Genomic DNA, 23,639 nt, shown 5'->3' with positions numbered 1-23,639 from the left:
TTCTCAAGGAACCTGCCATGGTGGGCAGAGCTCCTTAGGGAACTTGCAACCTAACAGGAGTGATGCTAAAGCTTATATGAGAAAAGTACTATGCAGGAAAAGAATTACGTGACAAGTATGCTAATTAGGTGATAACATACACCTCCGTCATTCACTACTGGAAACCTCGGGGAGGGGAGTTTCTAAGGGGTATATTTTTGGTCTATTAGGTTTGTAACAAGATAGTTTTGGGACTTGACGTCTATAGCTTGACCTCTGGATTGTAGACGGTAGCGGTGGGCATCAGTACTTGATAGTTCTGCTGGTACAAGACAGTCCTGTTCATACAAGGGAAACTCTACAGAGGTCAGCTTGTTCTTGTAACAGGGAGAGGTAGTTTGCCTTACTGAGTCCACTCATGAGTTATTGCCAGAGATAGAGTCCTTGGGCTGGAGGGAAACTGTCAGGGAGAGTGCCTTGAGGCTAGGGAGAAATATGGTCTTGGAATCGTGGTCCCAGTACAAGTACCCAAGCACCCCATCACTAGTGATAATGACTTCAGAAAAAGAAATCATATCTCCCTTAAGTCTTTTTCTTTCCAAAATGAAGTTATTTCATAAGAGTAACAATTTACATTTATATAGTACTTTAAGGATTACAGAGCACTTTTCATAGGATCATAAATCTGGAAGTAGGTCTTCATCTAGTACAAAGAATGAGGGAACTGAGTGCCCAGGAAAACAGAGGTGAAGAAACTTGTCCAAGGTCACAAAGATAGTACTCATTGGGAGCAGGATTTGAACCTAACTCTTTTGATTACCCAGTTAGTGCTGCCATTTCTCATGTCACTTGACCCTTTCCTCTTCCCCTTGACCATCTTCATTCCATGCTCATATACTCCAGTATCCATCTCCTTCCATCCCTGGGGCCCTGGGCTGTTAATGGTTGAAAGTTCAACATATATAGCCTGACCTAGATCCACCTAGATGTTTCTGGTGCCCAGCGCTCCTCCTTTTACCTCAAACTTTAAGAACAATAATCAAGTGAACATTATCATTCCTGGGAAGAACCTGTTAATCAATTGCCCTATAACTCCATTAACGGTTCCTGTGGCTTCCATGACCAAAAGCATCTCTCACTGGCCACCATATTCCTTTACTGTTGTCTTCTTTTATTAGAATGTGAGCTCTTTGAGGTCAGAGGTTGTTTTCTTACTTTTTGTTTTTGTACATCCAGAATTTAGTGCAATGCCTGGCATATAGTAAGTACTTATCAAGTCCTTTTTCATTTATTCTTTCAATAATCCTATGAAGTAAATGTATTTATTGTTATTTCCCATTAGTATATAAGTTCATTGGGTGCCGCTTCATTCCTTGTCCTTATACCTCTAGCTACCTAATACGGTGAATGGCACATTTGATCGATCGTTTTAAGTCTCCAGATGAGGACACAGTCTCAGAGACGTTGGCCTGGGGCATGGAGAGGTAGAAAGCATCTGAGACAGGATTCAAACCCTGAGCCTTCTGACTGCAGTTGGCTTTCTAGCCACTGAATCAGTGGCTCCTCCTGAAGAACCTTCCCCTTCATGACTTCAGCTGCCTTTTTCTGATTTGCTTTCCCCCAGTTCTAATATATCCTTGAGAGGTCTGGACCAAGCACACTCAATGTTTGTTTGTTTTGTTTTGTCTTAAGCTTGGAGTTCTTTCAAGGTTGAGTTTAATTTTAAAAAGAATATCGGTGTTTGTCCTGAGTCTGTAGAAACACCCCAGATGGGGTCATTTCGGGTATGCCCCGGGCTGGCTGGACCTGGATTGCTTGACCAGGGTCCCCAGGGACGTCTCCAAGACGGGCAGCGTGCCTGGTAGAGCACGGTTCCTCTGCCTCTCTACCTGAGTGATCAGGTAACTGGCAACCAGGCCCTGTCGTCCGGCGGGCCGAAGGCCTGGGCGATGGAGAGGCGACAGCGGCAGCAGCTACGGCCAGACTGACAGTCAGAACAGCTGACCGTTGCTCCTAGCCATTGGACTATCCTAAAACGCGCTTCGGTTACTGCGCAGGCGCCAGCTTTCTAGCCTTCTAGCCAAGAAGGGGAGGTGTGAGAGTGGGCGGGGCGGATCTCTCCTAGGGCCAATGGGGAGAAAGAGGCCGCTCCTGGAAGCCCCACCTCCAGGCCGTGGACCCAACTTGACCCCGGTGAAGGGGCGGAGGAGGAGCCCCGCGGCGCGCGGGCGGGGCCAGCTCTGCGTCTCGCGTTGTCCCCGCCGGCTCCCGGGCTCGGCCCCAGGGGGAGAGTAGGAGGAGGGGCGGGACGGGGGCGGGGCCGACGGGCCTGGGGGCGGGGTCCGGGGCGGGGGAGGTGTCAGTCTCGCGCTGGCTGCCGCCACCGCCGCTGCCGCCGCCGCCGCGGCTCCTCCTCGCTTGCTCACTCACATGCTGGCGGTGCCAGTGGCCCCGGTGGCTGCCAGCCCGCCAGTCCGCCCGGCCTCCCGCCCGCTGCCCGTCCCCAGCCTCGGGCATGCAGACAGCCTGCTGTTTCCGCGCCCAGGTAAGGCCGGCCGGGCGGCCGCAGCGTCCCTGCCCTTGGGGCGCGGGCTGCCAGCTGTCTCCCCTGACCAGTCCCACGGGGGCCGGTCCCGTGCCCGCTTGTCTTGCCAGCCTGCCTTGCTGCGCTGCCCGATCCGGTCACCCCAGGGACCCTGCCCCGGCACGATACCGCGGCTGCTGTCCCTGCCTCTCTTTCCCCTCATTGCTGCCCCCTCCCCATTTTGTCACCTGCCCCCCATCCATCCCCAAGACACTCTTCCTGCCCCTCCCCCATTGGTGGCCACCTTCCCTCCTCCCCCTTTTGCTGTTTGAACCCCAGCTGTCCCAAACCCCTATTTCTGTCCTCCGCCCTCATTGGTGGCCGTCTTCTCTCTCTGCCTTATGCTGTGTACCCCCATATGCCACCAACCCCCCAACCTCCACTGCGGCTACCTCCTTTACTCTTTATTTCTGCCCCCAGCTCATTGCTGCCCCCAACTCTCACTGATGACTACCTTCCCCTTATTGTTGCTCCCCACTTTGGGCTCTGTCCTCAATTGCTGCCCCCCCAAACCCCTTGGAGCCTCTTTTCCCCCTCCTCCCCTCCTCAGAGTATGCCCCAGACCCTATTGCCATCTCAACCTTAAGGCTCTAGTCCTCCCTCCCTTTAGGGTTCTGTCCTTCCTCCCTCCATCATTGCCCCCCATTTCCTCCCCCCATTTTACTCCCTCTGTCTCCCCAGCTATTGCTGTCAACCTGTCCTCCTCCCCTCCCCCTCCCCAGACACCTCCCTCCTCCCACTGCTACCCTCTCTCCAACCCCCTTCTTCTCTTCCTTACTACCCTGGAGGGCTCCTGGTCCCTCCCCCCCCAATGTTCTCCCCAGACCGGGAGGATGGTCTGTCTCTCTTTAAGTCACGTCACTTGAGAGCTTGTGGCTTGGGGACTCTGCTCCTCACTATGTGTCCTGAGTACACCCCCCCCCACAATACACACTTCCCTCCCCCCACCCGGGGTGAGAGGATTTGTCCTCTACCTGTGGGGGCAGGGAGGAGGGGGGCTGCATCCTAGCCCTGGGAGGCCCTTGTCGTTCGGCTCCTCCCCGGCGCTGGAATGTCTGTGGTTATATAATCGCCGGAATTGGGGAGAGTGCTTCCCCCCAAATCACTGCACCTGTCCAAGAGCTTCCCAGGTTCCTCGACTAGGGAAGTGGGCCGCAGAGGCAAAGACGTAGCCCAGCCTGCGACTGGGTGGAAAGTTTTACTTTATAGCTTTGATTTGTCGTCAGTGAAAGGATGCAGGTAGCAGGGGGCCTGGCTCCTTGCGACCTCAGCGTGGTTCCCTTTCACTTCATTGATTTTCCCGTTCTAGGTTTCCTTTCTAGGGACCCAGCTGCAGGTGTATATCAGGATGCGTTGTCTTAAGGTTACCACTGAATTATAATGGTATCGGAAGTCAGGTAGAGATCTGTCCTCCACTCCTCCCCTCCCCCCCCCGCCCTTTCTTAATTTAACGCTGACATTTAGAGCAGGCAAAAGAATTTATCACAGCATTTACAAGGCTCTTTATATTTGTAAGGTGCTTTGCAATCCTTGATTAATTAACCAGGCAGAGAAGCACAGTAAATAGATAGCGAGGTGCATGGCTTAGACTCCTAGCTAGGTCTTGAAGAAATCCTGGAAAAGCATAAGCTGTCTCTGAAGTGGCAGATCCTTTTGGCCAATGGAGTTATTCTAGGTCATTTTCGCTGATGGTCCCCTACCCGTGGAATGCTCTTTCTCCTCTTCGTAACCTCTTGTCTTCCCTGGCTTACTTCAAGTCCCGGCTTCACCTGTAAGCCTTTTCTATTCCCTCTTAATTCTAGTGCCTTCCCTCTGTTAATGATCTCCCAGTTGTATATAAGCTTGTTTGCACATAGTTTAAAGGCTGTCTCTCCCATTAGACTGTGAGCTCGTTGAGAGCAGGGACTGTCTTTTGCTTTCTTTCTACCTCCAGTTACTACTTAACACCGTGCCTGGCACATAGTAATTAGGTACTTAATAAATATGTGTGGACTGATTGACTAGGAAGAGGGCTGTTCAGTCCTCTGATTGCTTGAAAAGGCTTTAATAGTAAAGTCTTTTTCTTCCTTTTTTCCCCTTCCCCCTTTTATTGTACTTTTTTTTGGAGGCTTGATGATGAAATTTTCGATGGGTTCCTTGTATTATCTCAGGCAAAGGAATTAGAAATAAGAAAAATAAAGACTGAAGAAGGAAAATAAGGAAACTTGAGGAACCCAAGGAAGAGTTGAGACATCCGACTGGGTTGCCAGGTATATTCCTCTTCTAAAGGAGACTTTTGCTGCTCTTGGATTTTGTAGTTCTGCAGTAGTTCTGTAACTGGACTGGCATTATTGGATCATCATTTAGTCTGTAGAACTCATGCAACCTGTGGTTTATAGAGCTGCCTAAGGATGTCCTCTAAAAGGGGGCTTAATTAGCACTTTTATCTGTCCATTAAGCAATCCAACTCAAGATCTCTTGCAATCAGGCTGGGTCATAATGATAAATCTTTAATAATCTCTAATTCATTTTAAGTGTTTCTATAATAATCCTTCTATTACATAGCCTGGTCTGCCATATCAGTACTCTGAGCAGCAATTTACTGGAAGTATTATTATTGCAGAAACAATTCAGATTTGTAGCCCACTTTACTTGGATAATTATTGCTGAAGGCTGTTAAGGTTTTTTTTTTAATTGAAAAAAAGTTATGTTATTTGATAGATGCGATCATGCTTTTGATCTCTGAGGTCACATTGGAGCCATCATATATTTTCTACTTGTCATTGTGGTGGTAGTTCTGGATTTGGTGGGAAGGACCCAAGTTCACAGTCTGGTTCTGCTGCTTGGCCAAGTCAGCCTCTCCAGGCCTCAATTTGTTTGTCTTTAAAACCATGGAGGCTGGACAGGAATTTTAAGGTCTCTCTCAGCCCTCCCTCCAAGCTCCTACTATGACTGTACCACCCAAATATTTTAATGTATTAATACCTAAAAAGAGGTTTTTTTAGACTAATAATTTCAGATTTGGAAGAACCCTCCAAGGAATTCTCCTTCAACCAGTACCACAGCAGGAATTCCCTGTACATCATTCCAAACAAATGAACATCTGGCTTTTCACTGGGAAGACTTTTGGTAATGGGGAGCTCACCATTTCTAGGCCCAGCCCATTCCACTCTTGGACTTCCTCATGGACAGATATCGAAGCTACATAGATCCAAGTTAAAACTTTTTACAAAAACAATAACAACAATAACTGGTATTTATATAATGCTTACTATGTGCCAGGCACTGTGCTAATCTCTTTACAAATATTTCATTTGATCCGCATAACACCTCTGGGTGGTGGGTACTATTATTATCTCCATTTTGCAGATGAGGAAACAGGTGAACAGAGGTTAAGTGACCTGCCCAGGGTCACACAACTAGGGAATATCTGAGGATGGATTTGAACTCAGGTCTTCCTGACTGCTTTATCTAATGTGACATCTAGCTGCAGCAAACAATAGTGTTTGTTGTAGTTTAGGGTATGTACTGGAAGTATGGACAAGTTGTTTTACCAAATATTTATTATTTACTTTTGCTGAGTCATTTTTCAGTTGTGTCTGACCCCATTTGGGGTTTTCTTGGCAAAAAAAGTGGTTTGCCATTTCTTTCTCTAGCTTATTTTGAAGATAAGGAAACTGAGGTAAACAGGGTTAAGTGACTTGTCCAGGGTCATACAGCTAGTAAGTGTCTGAGGCCAGATTTGAAATCAGTTTGAGTTGAACTCAGATTTGAACTCATTTGAAGATGAGCCTTCCTGACTCCAGGCCTGGCTATCTATGCACTGCATCACCTAGTGCCCCATTATATACCTGCTATACACCAAATAAACTATGTAGGTACTATGGAGAAATGGAAAGAACTTCAGGCTAGGCTAAATCAAGAAACTTAGGTTTTCATCCTGTCTTTGCCATGAACAATATGCCCCTGCACCAGTTACTCTTTCTGGGCCTCAATTTAGTATCATAATATTTACTTATTAATTAGCATAAATGACTTTATTTTAATGCTTTTTTTGGGATATATATATATTTCCCCCAATTACAGTTAAAACAATTTTTAAACATCTTTGTAAAAGTTTTGAGTTCCACTAATGCATTGTTGTTGGAGTTGTGAACTGATACAACCATTTTGGAGAGCAATTTGAAACTGTGCTATGCCAAAGAGATCATAAAAATGGGGAAAGGACCCACCTGTACCAAAATATTTATAGCAGCTCTTTTTGTGGTGGCAAAGAATTGGAAATTGAGGGAATGCTTATCAATTGGGGAATGGCTGAACAAGTTGTGGTATATGGATGTTGTGGAATACTATTGTACTATAAGAAATGATGAGCAGGCAGACTTCAGAAAAACCTGGAAAGACTTGTATGGACTGATGCTGAGTAAAGTGAGCAGAACCAGGAGAACACTGAGCACAGTTACAACTGCATTGTGCGATGACTAACGTTGATAGACTTAGCCTGTCTCAGCAATGCAAGGATCTAAGACATTTCCGAAGGTCTCATGATGGAAAATGCTATCCGTATCCAAAGAAAGAACTATGGCATTTGAATGCAGATTGAAGCATGTTACTAGCTATTTTTTCCTTCTGTTTTGTTTTCTCTTTCTGGTGGTTCTTGCTATTGGTTCTAATTCTTCCTTGCAACATCATTAATGTGAAAATATGTTTAACAGGAATTTATATGTGTAGCCTATATCAGATTGCACTCCATCTTGGGGAGGGAGGGGCAGAAAAATTTAAAACTCAAAAGCTTATGGAAGTGATTGTTGATAAATCAAAATAAATTAATAAAAAAGTTTTGAGTTCCAAATTCTATCCTTCCCTCCCTCCCTCCTTTCTCCCTCCCCTCCCTGAGAGATGGTGAGCAATCTGATATAGTTTAGTATCATAATATTTAGAGCTAGAAAGTACCTTAGAGATCCTCTTTGTACTCCCTCCTTACCCCATTTTACAGTTGAGAAAACTTAGGCCCAGAGAGTTTAAAAGGTATATTATTCCTCTCCTTATGGTTTATTTTGTATTGTTGTTCTTTATATCTTCCCTGTTAGAGTCTAATCTCCTTGAGGACAAGGGAAACATTTATTTTTATAGCAGGATATCTTACTTTTTTGTCTTTTAAGATTAATTTTTATGTTTTTCATTTACCAAAAACTGCCTTCTATCCCCTCCTTCCCAATTGAAAAAGAAAGAAAAACAAAGCCCCTGTAACAAATATGTACAGCCATGCAAAACAAATTTCTATACTGACCATGTGAAAAAGAAATATGTCTCAATTTTCACTCTCGAGTGCATCACTTCTCTGACAGGAGGTAGATAGTATGTGTTATCATGAGTCCAAGGAACTCATGATTGGTCATTGTATTGATCAGAGTTCTCAGTCTTTCAAAGTAAATTTTTTTTTTTGCAATATTGTTGTCATTGTATAAATTGTTCTCCTGGTTCTGTTTACTTTACTCTATATCAATTCATACAAGTCTTCTCAGGTTTCTCTGAAATCATCTCCTCTGTAATTTCTTACTGCAAAATTGTATTACATTAAGTTCGTGAACCATTATTTGCTCAGCCATTACTCAGTTGATAGATTCTCCTGTAGTTTCAGGTTCTTTGCCACCACAAAAAGAGCTGCTATAAATACTTTGTACCTATGGGTCCTTCTCTTTTTTTTTTTTTAATTTCTTTGAGGCATAGGCCTAAGAATTGTATTGCTGAGTCAAAGGGGATGCACAGTTTCCTGTCTTTTGAGACATAGTTCTAAATTACATCAAAAAAATTTTTTTACTTCCCTCATTGCCTCCCACCATGCTTTGCTTATAGTAGATCCTTAATAAGTGTTCATTGACTAATATTAGGTGACATCTATATAATGTTTTGGCTTCTCATACATCATTTCATCTGAGGCTTACAACAACTCTATTAGCTGAAGAAGCTGATGCTCTCAGAGATGATGAGTGTCATGCTCATGGTCACACATCAGGTTGGCATAAGAAGCTAGATTTAAAACCAAGCCTTCTGCCTTTTTTCCCATAATACAATTTGGAGAGAGAGATGGGAACTAGATGACCTAATTCATAGCAGCAGGATTGGAAGTAGATGTGTGATTTCATCGGGATGGGGAATTCCTGGGTGAGGAAACTTCCAATGCAAGTTGGTACAATGTCTATAACTTATGGTCTTAGAGAGCTGCCCAGACCACTGAGGGGTTAAATAACTGACTTAGAGTCAGAGAACCATTATGTGGAAGAGGAAGTAATTGAACTTGAGTCTTCCTGGTTTAGATGCCAGCTGTTCATCCATTATACCGCCATACCTGTCTAATTCATAACAGCAATAAAAACAATAATGACTTAAGTAAAATACTTACTTAGCACTTATCATGTGCTAGGTAGGCAGACTATGAGCTTTTATTTTTTATTTGATATAAATTTATTTATTTTTAGTTTTCAACATTCACTCCCACAAGTTTTTGAATTCCAAATTTTCACCCCATCTCCCCCCTGTCCCCACCCCAGGATGGCATGCATTCTGAATATCCCTTCCCCTAGTCTGTCCTCTCTTCTATCTCTCCCCTTCTCTTATCCCCTTCCCCTTCTATTTTCCTGTAGGGCAGGATAGACTTCTGTACCCCATTTCCTGTATTTCTTATTTCCCAGTAGCATGTGAAAACATTTTTTTAAACATGTGTTTTTAGAACTTTGGGTTCCAAATTTTCTCTCTTCCTCCCTCCCCACCCACCCTCATTGAAAAGGCAAACAACTCAATATAGGTTATACATGTGCAGTTATGCAAAACACTTCCATAGTAGACATGTTGTGAAAAACTAATTCTATTTCCCTTAATCCTATCCTGCCCTCCCATTTATTCTATTCTTTCTTTTGACCCTGTCCCTCCTCAGAAGTATTTACTTCTGATTACCCCCTTTCCCAATCTGCCCTCCTCTCTATCATCCCCCTGCTCTCTTGTCCCCTTCTCCCCCTATTTTCCTGTAGGGTAAGACAGATTTCCATACCCAATTGAATGTGTATGTTATTCCTCCTTAAGCCAAATCCTATGAGAATAAGATTCACTCATTCCCTCTCACCTTCCCCTGTTTCCCCTCCACTGTAAGAGACTTTTCTTTTCTTTTTTTTTTGTGAGATAATTTACCCCATTCTACCTCTCCCTTTCTTCTTCTCTGAGTATAATCCTCTCTCATCCCTTAATTTTATTCTCCAGATATGACCCCTTAATCTTCAACTCACCCTGTGCCCTCTATCTATCTATCTACATATACATACATATAATTTTTTTCCTCCAACTACCCTAATACTGACAAAGGTCTCATGAGTTATAAATATCATCTTTCCATGCAGGAATGTAAACAGTTCAATCTTAATAAGTCTCTTATGATTTCTCTTTCCTGTTTACCTCTTCATGTTCCACTTGAGTCCTGTATTTGAAAGTCAAATTTTCTATTCAGCTCTGGTCTTTTCATCAAGAATGCTTGAAAGTCCTCTATTTCACTGAATGACCATTTTTTCCCCTGAAGGATTATACTCAGTTTTGCTGGGTAGGTGATTCTTGGTTGTAATCCTATCTCCTTTGCCCTCCGGAATATTATATTCCATGCCCTGGTCCTTTAATGTAGAAGCTGCTAAATCTTGTGTTATCCTGATTGTGTTTCCACAGTACTTGAATTGTTTCCTTCTGGCAGCTTGTAATATTTTCTCCTTGACCTGGGAACTCTGGAATTTGGCTACAATATTCCTAGGAGTTTTCCTTTGGGGATCTCTTTCAGGAGGAGATCTGTGGATTCTTTCAATTTCTATTTTGCCCTCTGGTTCTAATATATCAGGGCAGTTTTCCTTGATAATTTCTTGAAAGATGATGTCTAGGCTCTTTTTTTGATCATGGCTTTCAGATAGTCCAATAATTTTTAAATTCTCTCTCCTGGATCTATTTTCCAGGTCAGTTGTTTTTCCAATGAGATATTTCACATTGTTTTCTAATTTTTCATTCTTTTGGATTTGTTTTACAGTGTCTTGATTTCTCATAAAGTCACTAGCTTCCAATTGCTCTATTCTAATTTTTAAGGAAGTATTTTCTTCAGTAATCTTTTGGACTTCCTTTTCCATTTGGCCAATTTTTCTTTTTAGGGCATTTTTCTCCTCATTGGCTTTTTGGACCTCTTTTGCCATTTGGGTTAGGCTATTTTTTAAGGTGTTATTTTCTTCAGTATTTTTTTGGGTCTCCTTTAGCAAGCTGTTGACTTGTTTTTCATGATTTTCTTGCATCACTCTCATTTCTCTTCCCAGTTTTTCCTCTACTTCCTTACTTGCTTCTCAAAATCCCTTTTGAGCTCTTCCAAGGCCTGGGACTGATTCATATTTTTCTTGGAGGCTTTGGATGTAGGAGCTTTGACTTTGTTGTCTTCTTCTGGTTGTATATTTTGATCTTCTTTTTCACCAAAGTAAGATAATATAGTCTGACTCTTTTTGCGCTGCTTGCTTATGATCCGGCCAATTACTTGAGTTTTAAACTCTTTGTTAAGGTAAGAGTCTGCTTCCAATGTGGAGAATGTACTGTCCCAAGCTTGGGGTTTGTACAGCTGTTTTCAGAGATACTTGTAGGGACCTGTAAATTTTCAGTTCTTCCAAGGTGGTATGATAAGGGGTGAGGTGTTTACTCCTTTCCTGGCCTGTGACCACAAATATTCCTTTCTGTCCTGTAACTGTGAGGAAGGGTTCCTCTCCACAGCCACTCCAAGCTCCACCACATCAGCGTTCCTCCTCACCCCAGCACCGCTGCCCAGAACTGTGGCCCAGATCCAAACATGGGCAAAGCAAGAGATTCCTGCCTCAGCACTGGCAAAGAGATCCCTGCATCCCTCTCTGATCAGCCACTGGATTCCCCCTCAGTCTGTGGGCCAGAAGCTCGGGAAGCAGCTGCCCCCCCCAGGGCCATCTTGGGGAATGGAGCTGAAACCCTGCCTTCCTCTCTGACCACCGACAGAAACAGACTTTTCCCACTGACCTTCTAAGTTGTGTTTGGCATTCGTGGATTGAGGAGTCTGGAAACCTCCACAGCTGCCCGAGATTCAGTCCTATGAGGCCTGCTCCAGGTTTGCTGGGCCTGCGCACCCACCCTGTGCTGCGCTCCCAGCCTGGCGCGATACACCTTTCTGATCAATCATCCAGGTTGTCTTGGGCTGGAAATTTGTTTCACTCTGTCTTTTTGCGGGTTCTGCTGCTTTAGAATTTGTTTAGAGCCATTTTTTTATGAGTATTTGGAGGGGTTTGGGGGAGAGCTCAAGCAAGTCACTGCTTTCACTCCACCATCTTGGTTCCGCCCCCCCTTGAGCTTTCATTAAGTACTTGAAGCACTGGGGATATAAATACAAGCAAAGTAAAAGATGATTTCTGCCCTCAAGGAGCTTACATTTCTAACCAGGAAAACAACACATAAAAAGGCATAGAAAGAAGTATAAAAGTGAGGGGTGGGGAGTGGGAAGAGAAGAAACCTGTGGGGTGGGGTGGGGGCTGAAGTGCAGAGAAACAAGAGCACAGCTGGGAACAGAATGAAGCTTGGCTAGCCTGGGCCTGTCCACGAAATGCAGGGCCCAGAACTCACTGAGCACAGTCCAGGGGAGAAGGTCTCAGTGCTGAAGGAAGCCCCAGGGTGGGAAGGCATTATGCTAAAAATGGAGGGTACAAATACAAGTCCCAAAAGATAGATCCTAACTGCAAAGAGCTCATTAAGAGGAACTAGAAACAGGGAGGGATAGGTACCAGCATGAAGGCAAGGCTGTTGGACAGGAGTTGAAGAAATTAACTTAATGAGGAGTGGAGCCTGAGAAATGGAGCTAGAAGTGAAGCGTGCATGGCCCGTCCACATTATGAAATTGTGATCTGTGCCAGGCACTCACCAATGCAGAGAGTGGGCTCGATTTAATTTGTGGTATTAATACCAAGTGAAGTATCAAAACAGGAGACACATGCTTGCCAGTGGTGTTTGCCCTGCGATGAAGGAGATCTGGCTTAGTGTTCAATAGAAGAGGGATTCCCTGTGGATGGTGAAGGCTTTTAGATGCTCCTGGGGGTGGATGACATGTTGCTGATTGTGTCAAGCCCCAGCATGGCAGAGCTTCCTGAAGAGGCATTTAGTCGATAAGTTTGCATAGTGGAAGAATCAAGTGATGAAGAATTCCTGTTGTCCAGATGACGATGATTTGGAGTGGGATTGATAATCCACACAGTTGGTCTGTGATGACATATAAATCTTGAATAGGCAGTATGCAACAAAAACGAACTGGGCCCAAAAGTGAATAGGAGAGTGTGGGCTGGATTGTCTCTGGGATGTTGCCCATTTCTTTTGTATGACCACAAGTCTCTCCCTAAAACAAAGGTTCATCTTTTTCACATCAGTAATCTTTTGGTCATGAGAGTCATGGAATACCACAGTCTCCATGGGTCACTCAAAGGACAATGGAGAGAGAAATGCATAGTGGGCATGAGCAGATTCCAACTTATAAGCAATAAAGAATTATATGGGTGAAATGGTTTAAAGCTGTTATCTCTAGAGTCAGGGCTTGGGCCCTTAGGGAGTCGTGGCATCATTACGAGGGGACTGTGGTCTGACCCCAGTGAAGTGTGTAATGGATTACATCCCACCCTTGCTGTGATAGTCATGGGGCTTGTCTCCAACACAGCCTCGCCTAGCTGATCTCCAGTTTCTCTACCGCTCTGCCCCCTCCCTCTCCACCTCACGGTAGCTGTAACCTAAAGTAACCACTACCTTCAGTGGCTGCGGAGGGCCTGCCTGGGGGCGGGCTCTGCTTCAGAGTACTGACTTGAGAATAAGAGCCCGCCTCCTCCATTTTCGTATTGGGCAGGACCGAGCAAGTTGCACAGGACAGGCAGGCATGGATGGGTGGATGGCTTGTGATCTGTATCATGTATTTCTTGTAAGAAGACCTTTTAGAAAATGAGAACTTTATCTTGTTCCGAATTTTAAAAGTCAAAATACAATAAATTTAATAGTTTACTAAATAAAATTACTAAATTAAAAATTAAAAATAAAAAAAAAAGATCTTTCATCACATTATCTTTCCCTCTAAACCTGCTCATCTTTCAGACTTCCTTGTTACTGTCAAGGATGCCACCATTCTCCCAGGGACCCAGGTTCTCTCAACCTCAGTGTCATGTTAGACGCAATCCTTTCTGTCACACCACATCCACCTCCACATATCCTGTGAGTTGCTTTATCCTTTCAGTTCTGCTTCCGCATTTCCCACATTGTGGCATAGGACATAGAGAGTTCTGGGCCTGGAGTCAGGAAGACCTGAGTTTGAATGAGGCCTCAAACACTTACTAGCTGTGTGGCCCTGGGCAAGTCACTTAACCTCTATTTGCCTCAGTTTCCTAATAACAGCACCTACCTCCCAGGGTTGTTGTGGTGGTCAAATGAGATAATAATTTAAAGCACTTAGCACAGCACCTGGGTATATAGTAAGTGCTATATACTGTTAGCTCTTACTTTTATCTGTCCTCTTCTGCCTGCTCACATGGCTATCATCCTAGTTCAGGCCCTTATCACCTTTTACCTGAACTATTACAATAGCCTCCTAATTGGTTTCCCTGCCTCAAGTCTTTCCGCTTTCCAATCCAGCTGCCAAAATGACTTTCTTAAAGCACAGGTATGACTGACCATGTTACTCCCCAGCTCAATAAGCTTTGATGGCTCCCTGCTGACTGCAGGATCAAATGTTATTTCATCTTTCTCATCCTTTTTATTTCTATTTTTGTAAGTTCTATAATATACATTATTAATACAGTAGCATATATATGTAATATATTTGTATATATGTATATATTTGTATATTATATAATTTATACATATATAAAATTTATAATAGATATAAAATATATATGAAATAGAATATGTGTATATAATTTATGAATAGAATTAATTATAAATAATTATAAATAAACATACACATATTGCATGTACATGCTTAAACAGTCTAAGATATACCTTTGATGGCTCTACAGTGTCTTTAAGCCTGGAATGAATACCCTCCTCACTTCTTAAGATTTCTAGTTTATTTCAGAACTCTGTTTAAGCACCACCTTTTACAAGAAGGAAGCCTTTCCTTCCAGATGTGATCCCCTCCCTCACCAAATTCAACGTGTATTTATTTTGGATCTCTGTATTTAAATGTTGTCTTCCTTATTTTAAACCCTGGAGGGCAAGAACTAGTTAATTTTTATCTTTATATCTCCAGCTCCTAGCACAATGCCTGGTACACAGTAGGTATTTAATAAATGCCTGATGATGATGATGATGATGATGACGATGAATAACAACAACTATGAAGCCTTGACGGCTGGGTTAAGGAATTTAGGCTTTATCCTGTGAGCAGACGTAATAGGGACTCGTAGAGATGATTAATCCCATAACTCTCATGTGAGTGCAGGCAAAGGTTAAATGACTTTCCCAGGGTCACATGGCTAAGAAGCATCTGAGGCTGGATTGAAACTAGATCTTCCCAACTCTGAGTTTAGGACTCTATACCCCATGCAACCCAGTTGTGGAAAAGTCTGGTAGACCTATAGGGAAGAGAGACCTAGATTCCAAGTCCTAGCCTTGGCACTTACTAGGCATAAATCCCTTCTCTTGAACCAACTTTGTTTCCTCTGAGGGTGTGGGATGGCAATATCTCTAATGCCTACCACATTGCATTGTGGGGGAAGAACTTTATAAGCCTTAAAGGGCTATAAATGGGAAAAAAAAACATTAAGAGCTTACTGCATATCAAACATTGTGCTGTGTCAACATGTTGTTCATATATATATGTATAATATATATACATATACCTATACATACACACACATTTACTGTTGTTGTAGATGGAGGGATTGGGTTAGAAACTGAGCCATGGCATCCATTCTCCTGACTCCAAGATTAAATGGCAAGACTGGGACTAGATGAGCCTTCTAACTACTTATTCCTGGAATAGGCAAGTACTTTGGGTGTGAAATAATTCCTTACCTTTATTTCCTTAAGCAGTGAAAAGGACCCAAGTGGCCGCCCATTTCTGGGCAGGAATGTAGCTTCAGGAAAATCCAATTCCAGCGCTTTCCCCAAGTTTCTGTAGGACATATACTTTTTTCTGGGGAAGGGAGGGGTGTGCCATACTGGGGATACCTGTTAAATGCTGGAGAGCAAGCAAAGGAGGGTACTTCATGGGAAGCACACTAAAATGGCTGGGAAAGTAATTTGAAGCATTTTTCCAATTTAAATGCAGATTATGTGGCACTTAGAAGGAAGGTTTGGGGGGGAATGTTTTGATTACCATGTTGACTAGAAAACAGGATAATTTGGAGGAAACAAATTAGATTTACCCAGGAAACCACAAAGACAGAGAAATAATAGTTGGGAATTTTATAGGGTTATTTTTCTCTTGTTGTTTTGTGCCTTTGGCTCAGGATGCAATGTTCCCTAGATGTTTGTATTATAAATTTGCAAGCTGAAAGATGATGTCTAATAATGTGTTAAAATAAATTTTATAAGCCTTATTTCTTGTCAACTCAATATTTATCAAGACATTTTCTCTTCAGTAGCTTGTGAACAATTAAAAATTCTTACTTAGAGAGGATGCTAATTAAAGGGAACTGGAAGAGAAAGGAAATAGATATTCAGTGGGGAGAGTTGGTGAAACCCCCAGCATACCCAGCATTCTAGGGGTCCCCCTGCTTTCCAGAGGAAGGATCTGACTTACTGCTGAAAAGCCTCCTGCCCTACAGGAGCTCTGTAACACCAATCGGGCTTCTGAGAACAGGAAGTGAGTGCCCTTGAAGCAGAACGAACTTGCAGGTAATTCAGGGAGACAAGAAAGTACTCTTAGGCCAAGAAGGGAAGATGGGTCACACTGGAGTGTTTCTTGAAAGTTCTGTTGAATTTCTTAATGGATATTTGAGGACATCAGTTCTATAAGTTGGAAGACAAATTTTTAGAAGCACTCAAACTTCTTGGGCTCCTTCCCGTTGGGAGCATCAGCATCATCTCAGATTTCCCATGACCCCTGTTGATCTGAGTGGACAGCAAAGAGACCTTGGCCATCTCCTACCCTCCGTTTCCCACCCCATTGCCCCCATGTCTATATCTGTGCCCTGTGCCGCCTGGCTGGTCCAGTATTTTCTTCCTATTAGAAAATTTAGGGGATTGAAGATTACATGATTTGTCCCTTTGTTTGGGTTTGGGGGTGACCTCTCCCTGCTCTACTCAGTACCTTCCTGGTTTGTTCTGTCTGATCTAAAGAAGTGTGTGCTCTCCTTCAGACCTTACTCAGCTTGCTGGAATGGCTCCAGCTTCTTCCTGGAAAGTACAGGAGCGAGATTGCTATCTCAGAAGGGGTTATGAAATTTCTTTCTTTTGTAGCTCTTGTGCATTTCCCAGTTGATGCTGGATTCTCCCTTTCTAGGCACATTAATAATCCTCATGGATAGGTGTTTATACTATTTGTGGTTTATACTAAGGAACAGAATTTTGTCAACCCCCCTCCCCCCCCCCTTTACTTGCACTACATGATGAGTCTTTTAGGCAAAATATTCAGTCATGCAGTTGCACGTGTTGATTAACCAGTTTTACCTGAGATGTAAACATTCACTGGGTTAAACTTTGGGAACTGAGGTTGCCTTGTAAGAGAATCTGGAAGGATGACTGAGATATGACAAGATGAGATTTCTTAGCTGCTCTGGTAATAGGTGTCATTTTGCTATTAGCGTTGTCTGTGACCTGTGTAGGGGGCTTCCCCATTCCCTCCACTGATATAGATGTCTGTATATGCCTTAGTCTATGTGTGACTTATTGTCATAGATGGAGAGATGGAAGGGAGCTCAGAGGTAATCTAGCCCAATCCCCTTATTTTATAGTGAAGGAAATGAAGGCCCAGAGAAGTTTATAAAAATTGGCAATAAGTGGTAGAATATAATCTTAGAAAGTTGCCTGGGACATTAAGAAATTAAATGACTTGTCCATGGTCACACAACCAATATGTGACCTCACAGAGCTTACATTCTACTAGGGCACACAACATAATCAATAAAAATAACAACAACCCTAATAATAATTAGCACTTATGTAGAACTTTAAAATTTGCAAAGCACTTTAAACCTATCTCATTTAATCCTCATGACAACCTTGGGAGGTAAGTTGCTGATTTGACCAGAGGTTTGAATTCAGGCCTTCCTGACTCCAAGTCCTGTGCTTTGTTCATTGTGCCACCTAGCTGCCTCTGTGCAGGTACACAGATGAGTAAATACGAACTAGATACAAATTAAAACAAAGTAATTTCAAGTGAGAGTGAGCATTTGTATCAGCAAAGGTTGGTAGAGAGGGAAAAACTAGCCACCAGTTTGACTAGAATGGAGCACACATGAGAAGGAATAATATGACATAAGACTAGAAAAGTAGGGGGGAAGCAGATTGTGGAGGGCATTAAATGCCAGGCTGAGAATTTTTTATTTTATCCTAGAGATGAGAGTAAATCACTAATTTTTGTTTTGGGAGGGCGAATTTCAAGTGGGGTACAGGATTGCCGTGATCATATCTCTGTTTTAGGAATATCAGTTTGGTAGCTTTATGGAGGATGGGATGGACAGAAGGAAGGACAAGAAGCTAGGGGAAAAAAATTTGGAGGCTATTACAACATTTTCTGTGTTAGACAGTTTATGTTGAACCAAAATCTGTCTCCCAATCCATTGGTTGTTATCATCTAATACCAAGCAGAACAAGTCTAATAATAATGTCTAACCTTTCATGTATTGAAGGCAATAACAATGTCTTTCCTAAATTTTATCTTCTCCAGGGTAAACACCTCCAATTCCTTCATTTCATCCTCATGTGATGTGGTTTGAGCCCCCTCACCTTTCTGGTTGCCCTCTAGTTTTTCAATGCCCAACCTAAAATATGATGCCTTAAAATGAATATAATACTCAATATGTGGTCGGAGTACAGTGAAACCATTACCTCCTTTGCTCTGGACACTAATGTGGTCTGAGACCATGTTAGCTGTCCAAGGTGCACTGCTTACTGATATGAATTCCTCGTGGTCAACTTAACTTTACTTCCCCATCCCCCTTCCCCCCCCAAGGTTACTCACATTTTGCGCATCTCTGAATCATTATCTGCTTATCTCATCGAAGTCTGGCCCCTTCTCTCTATTTAAGGTTTATAGAAGGGATAGGGAGAACAGACAAAGGACAAAGCTGCAACAGCACAATGATTAGTAACAGCTCTTTTGAACCTAAGAATGGCAAATTCAAGGAAACAAGCATTGAGTAAATGTGTAGAAACAACTGTTTGAGTTTAGAGCTTATCAGTGTCAAGAAAAGTCCTTCAAGTTTTAACTCTCAAGGGTTAAATTTTTTTTTTATAAACAGCCATAAAAAAATCCTCCAAAAGCAATCAATTAAAGACACAAGATAAGGGGTTACGTCCCACAAAACTCTTAGCATTTAATATGGCAGAACTCCCTTGGACAAATCAAGTAACCACCAAAGGCCTCAGCTTTCTCCTCTGAAAAATGAGGTAGTTGGATTTAATGACCACAGAATCATCAAATTTGCTCTAAACCTATGATGATCCTTAACAAATTAATATATATTCCTTCTTTATTATTCTCATTAACACTAACATTTTCTCAGTTGACTAGGCTTGCAACCATAGAACTATTTGGGGCAAATTTTTCCCATGGTCCTCTGTATCACTAAACTTTGTCAGTCTTTTTTTTTTTTTTGCAGTATTTCACATATTGTGTCAAAGTCAGGAACATTTATGACCATGATCTTTAACCTGAACTAAGTAAACAGACACACAATAGGAATTCAGTTGCCCTTCTTGATTAGACTGGTGCTATAGACTGGCTTTGGAGGCAGAAGACCTGAGTTAAAATCTTGACTTTGGCACTTACTAACTATGTGACCTTGGACAAGGTCACACAAGGTCTCAGTTTACCCATCTGTTAAATGGGGGGGTTGGGTTAGATGACTTGTAAGGTCCCTTCCAGGTCTAATTCTGTATGTGTTACATAGTCTTCTTTTCTTTTTAAAATCAGCAAAGCTAAGTCCTCAAAGCCTGTGTCTAATATATATTTTCTTAGAAAAAGGATCAATCACTTTTTTTATACCACACTCATTTCTGAATACTGTATATCCTTCTCTCCCCTTCTGTACTGTATTAAGCATCCCTTATAATAAAGAATGAAAAAAAGAAGGGGGGAAATTGAGCAAAACGAAACAACACAATCAATCAACAAATCTTTATTAAGCACACACTGTGTGCCAGGCACTATACCAGGTGCTGGGGATGCAAAAAGAAGCAAAAGACAATCTTTACCCTCAAGGAGTTTATAATCTAATTAGCTAGCAGCAAAGTTTTTTGGCTCCTATTCAAATGAAGGAGTTAGTCCCTATGTCATATCTGACAGTACATGACATTTTCCATACCCATAGTTCTCCACCTCTCCAAATAAGGAAAAGAGTTGTGTTATCTCATTTCTTCTCTGGGGCCAAGTGTGGTCATTGTAATGACACAGGGCTTAAGGTTTTTCTCTTTCCACTCAAATTATTGTGGTCATTATGAATCTTCTTTATCTGGTTCTGCTCATATCACTCTACATCAGTTCGTATGTCTTCCTGGCCTTTTTTTTTTTCACACCCAACCTATGATTTGCCCTGTCTAGGGAGGGCCAGTGAGGAACTTCTACCAAGAACATATATAGCCTTAGAGAGCTGTCTGTGGTGGCACAGCCATTGCGTGTCAGAAATGGAACTTGGGCTCAGGTCTTCCTCCCTCTGAGGCCAGCTCTTCTCTATTACACCCTTTAGCTTCTCATATATTCTATTTTTTTCCCTTAGGTGAGGCGAGGTAGCAGTGAATGTGATCTTTTAAAAGCATTTTCTTTTTTATTATAAACTTAATTACCAACCAATACAAATGTTTCAATATACAAAAAAGAGGCTTATATACGAAATTGAATTTCTCTTAGGTACTTCAAAAAAGCAGCACACATATATTATATTTTACAGAGAATTAACAAAACTACTCTTTGTGTGGATAAATGTTTGGCTCTGCCCAGCTTTGCATTATTCCCTTCTTGGTCATTCAATAAACATTTCTTTGTTAAGTGCTTACTGTGCACTGGGCACTGTGCTAAGTGCTGGAGATACAAAGGCAAAAGACTATCCCTGCCCTCTATGAGCTTATAGTCTAAATATCTTATTGCTTTACTTTGTCTGCAGTGGTCCTGACTTTGTATGAGGTGGACAGGGGCTGCTCACAGATAGAGCCACTTCACTCCCTAGAAGTTGGTTATAAAGAGAATTTTTGTAGTGAAATGGTATATTCTCATGTACTTCCACTATCAAATTGGAGATATGATTAAGCTCTATAGTAAGCACTGAGATCTGATTAAAATTATAATGAGAAAACCTTTTTAAATGAGAGGAATGGAGCCAGAAGTAGTTGAAGGTAGATTCTTAGATGCATGAGCTCCTGTGGCCAAGAGGGTCAATAAAATGCTGAAATTGTCAAAAATGGTACTGAAATAGGAAAGAAAGTGACCACTGCTACTGCATGGAATTAGGTTGCATCTGCCCCTGGAATATCCTATGTGCATTCTCAAAGATATAACTAGAGTAGGAAAATTATGGCAGAGGCAATCAGAGTGATGAAAGGGAATGGGTTGTGATAGGAGATGAGGTCTCTAGCTTCGTTTGCTAAATTCCGAATCACTAGAGCTAGCAGTCCTCTCTAAAGCTTAAAAGTCAGATTCCAGATTAATAAGGAGCCTAGCGTAGTCATTAACTTGGGACCCATGAACTTTAAAGACAATTTATCACTATAGTTCAATATAATTTATTTCCTTTATAATCCTAGGGCAGCTAGGTAGCACAGCAGAAAGAATACCAAGCCCAGAGTCAGGAAGGCTCATCTTCCTAAGTTCAAATCTGGCTTCAGACACTGACCCTGGGCAAGTCATTTAGCTCTGTTTGCCTCAGTTTCCTCATCTATCAAATGAGCTGGAAAAGGAAATGGCAAACTACTCCAGTATCTTTGCCAAGAAAACCCCAAACATGGGTCATGAACAGTTGGACATGAGTGAAAACGACCAAATAACAAAATCCTATATATTTTATTTTATGCATTTGAATAATTATTCTGAGAAAGGGTTCATAGAAAGACTTTCATGTTTCCATGAAATGAAAAAAAAGGTTACAAATCCAAGGATGGTAAGAAGACCACCGGCCTAGCAGTTGAGAGACCTGGGCTAGAGGTCCACCTCCTTCATGAACTAGTTGTGAGACTTTAAGCAAATCACTTCTTGCTGGGCCTCATTGTCCTCATCTCCCATCCTCATGGCATGGGAGGAGACAAATGAGCAGAACCAGATGACTGCTAAGGACCCTTCCAATCTCGCGTCTATGATCTGATGATTTCTAGCTCTCTCTTGGATCAAAAAGAAATTAGAGTTAATTTGAAAATGTGATATTTTTAAAAAGGAAAGAAATTGAGTATTATTTTTCCTCTGGTGAAAGTAACTACTTTCTCTGAAATATTTTATTGTGCATCCCTCAATTGTTTAATTACTCTTCTTTGAATTGTTGTTGGCTGCTAAAGTCATTCTATTTTATTCATACCTTCTGTAAATTCATAGGAAGTGGGTTGGCTTATCTAGTCACTTAAAGGGGTATGAGGTCTATTTAAAATATCATTCCAATAATTTATTTTCAGAAGCCTGGCTAGGTTGGATGTCCTTTTTTTTTTAAAATCATTTATTTTTAGTTTTCAAGATTCACTTCCACAAGATTTTGAGTTCCAGATTTTGAATTACAGATTTTCTCCCCATTTCATCCCTCCCCCACCCAAGATGCCATGCATTTTGAATACCCTTTCCCCTAATCTGCCCTCCCTTCCATCACTCTGGATCTCCTTTTTAAGGAAAGCATACTTCTGTGTAGAATGAGAATTCATAGCCCTTGGAGCTCAAAAGATGTTACATGAGATAGAAAGACATGGTGTTATTATCATTATTAGACAGACAATTAGTTAGAATGTTCAAATGTTAGTGAGAGCCAATTGGGGTATTGTGAAAAGACTAATACTTTGTAGTGTGCACATAGCAGGAACATCCTGAGTGATCCTTACAGGCTATGGCTGAACATGTGGCCAGTCAGGTTGAGTATCCTTATTTGTTGGTTCCGATCCACACTAGCCAAATGCCCCAGAGACTGCATCTTCAGGAGGAAAGCTGCCCTTTTCTTCTAAGTACAGGTACTCGCTCTCCTCTCCCCTCTTGTGTAATGGAACAATCCCAGGGGCACATTGTCACTTCCTGGATTTCTCCAGCTTGCAGGTTGTATTATTTTGCTCCAGTTTTCCTGGCCCCAGCCACACTAGCCCCTTCTGCCTTCCACTTCTACCCAATTAACCTTTTGCCTTATATAGTTGCTTTGAATTCCTCTTGGGCATGAATAGGGAAAACATACTGTGATGTTTTAAAGTGTTTCAAATTAAAGTGAAGAAAAATGCAGTGCATTGTAAGTATTTTTATCTTCTTCACTTTGGTCAGTCGGATAGTCAAAGCTAAAAATAAATATTCACTAATCAAGAACAGAACCTCAGGATCAGTTAAAAGGGACCTCAGAGGGTATTGATAATCCAACAGATTTCTGAACAGGAATTCCCAATATAGTTTAAAAAATAACAACAACAGCAATGATAACTATCTTTTATATAGCCCTTTAAGGTTTGCAAAATGCTTTATATATATGATCTCATCAGATCCTGAGAGGTGGGTGCTTTGATTGCCACTATTTTACAGATGGGGAAACTGAAGCCGAGAGAAGGGAAACAGTGCTCAGAGACACATAGCTAAAGGGGTCCAAGGCTGGATTTGAACTCGGATCTTCTAGAGTCCAAGTCCAACAATCTATACTATACCATTCAACTGCCTAACATATGGTCATTCAACCTGCCCCTTGAAGACCTCTAGGGAGGGGTAACACACAGCTGTTTG

The 23,639-nt window shown here is 42.1% G+C and overlaps 1 protein-coding gene across 5 annotated transcripts in view; it reads left to right on the top strand.

Moving 5' to 3' along the window:
• The first annotated feature begins 2,352 nt into the window (after positions 1–2,352).
• HIVEP3 (HIVEP zinc finger 3) overlaps positions 2,353–23,639 on the top strand; it is a 678,266-nt gene continuing 656,979 nt past the window's right edge. For all 5 annotated transcript variants that reach the window (XM_020983441.2, XM_078145504.1, XM_020983443.2 and 2 more), the window contains exon 1: positions 2,353–2,524. The gene's annotated coding sequence lies outside the window, so the exon portion shown is untranslated. The remainder of the gene's footprint in view (positions 2,525–23,639) is intronic.

This window comes from Phascolarctos cinereus, unplaced genomic scaffold, assembly GCF_003287225.1.
Source record: "Phascolarctos cinereus isolate Bilbo 61053 unplaced genomic scaffold, phaCin_HiC Scaffold_726;HRSCAF=1367, whole genome shotgun sequence".
Classification (NCBI taxonomy): Eukaryota; Metazoa; Chordata; class Mammalia; order Diprotodontia; family Phascolarctidae; genus Phascolarctos; species Phascolarctos cinereus.
Note: the sequence above shows the minus strand (reverse complement) of the source record. Positions and strands in the feature narration are given on the sequence as shown.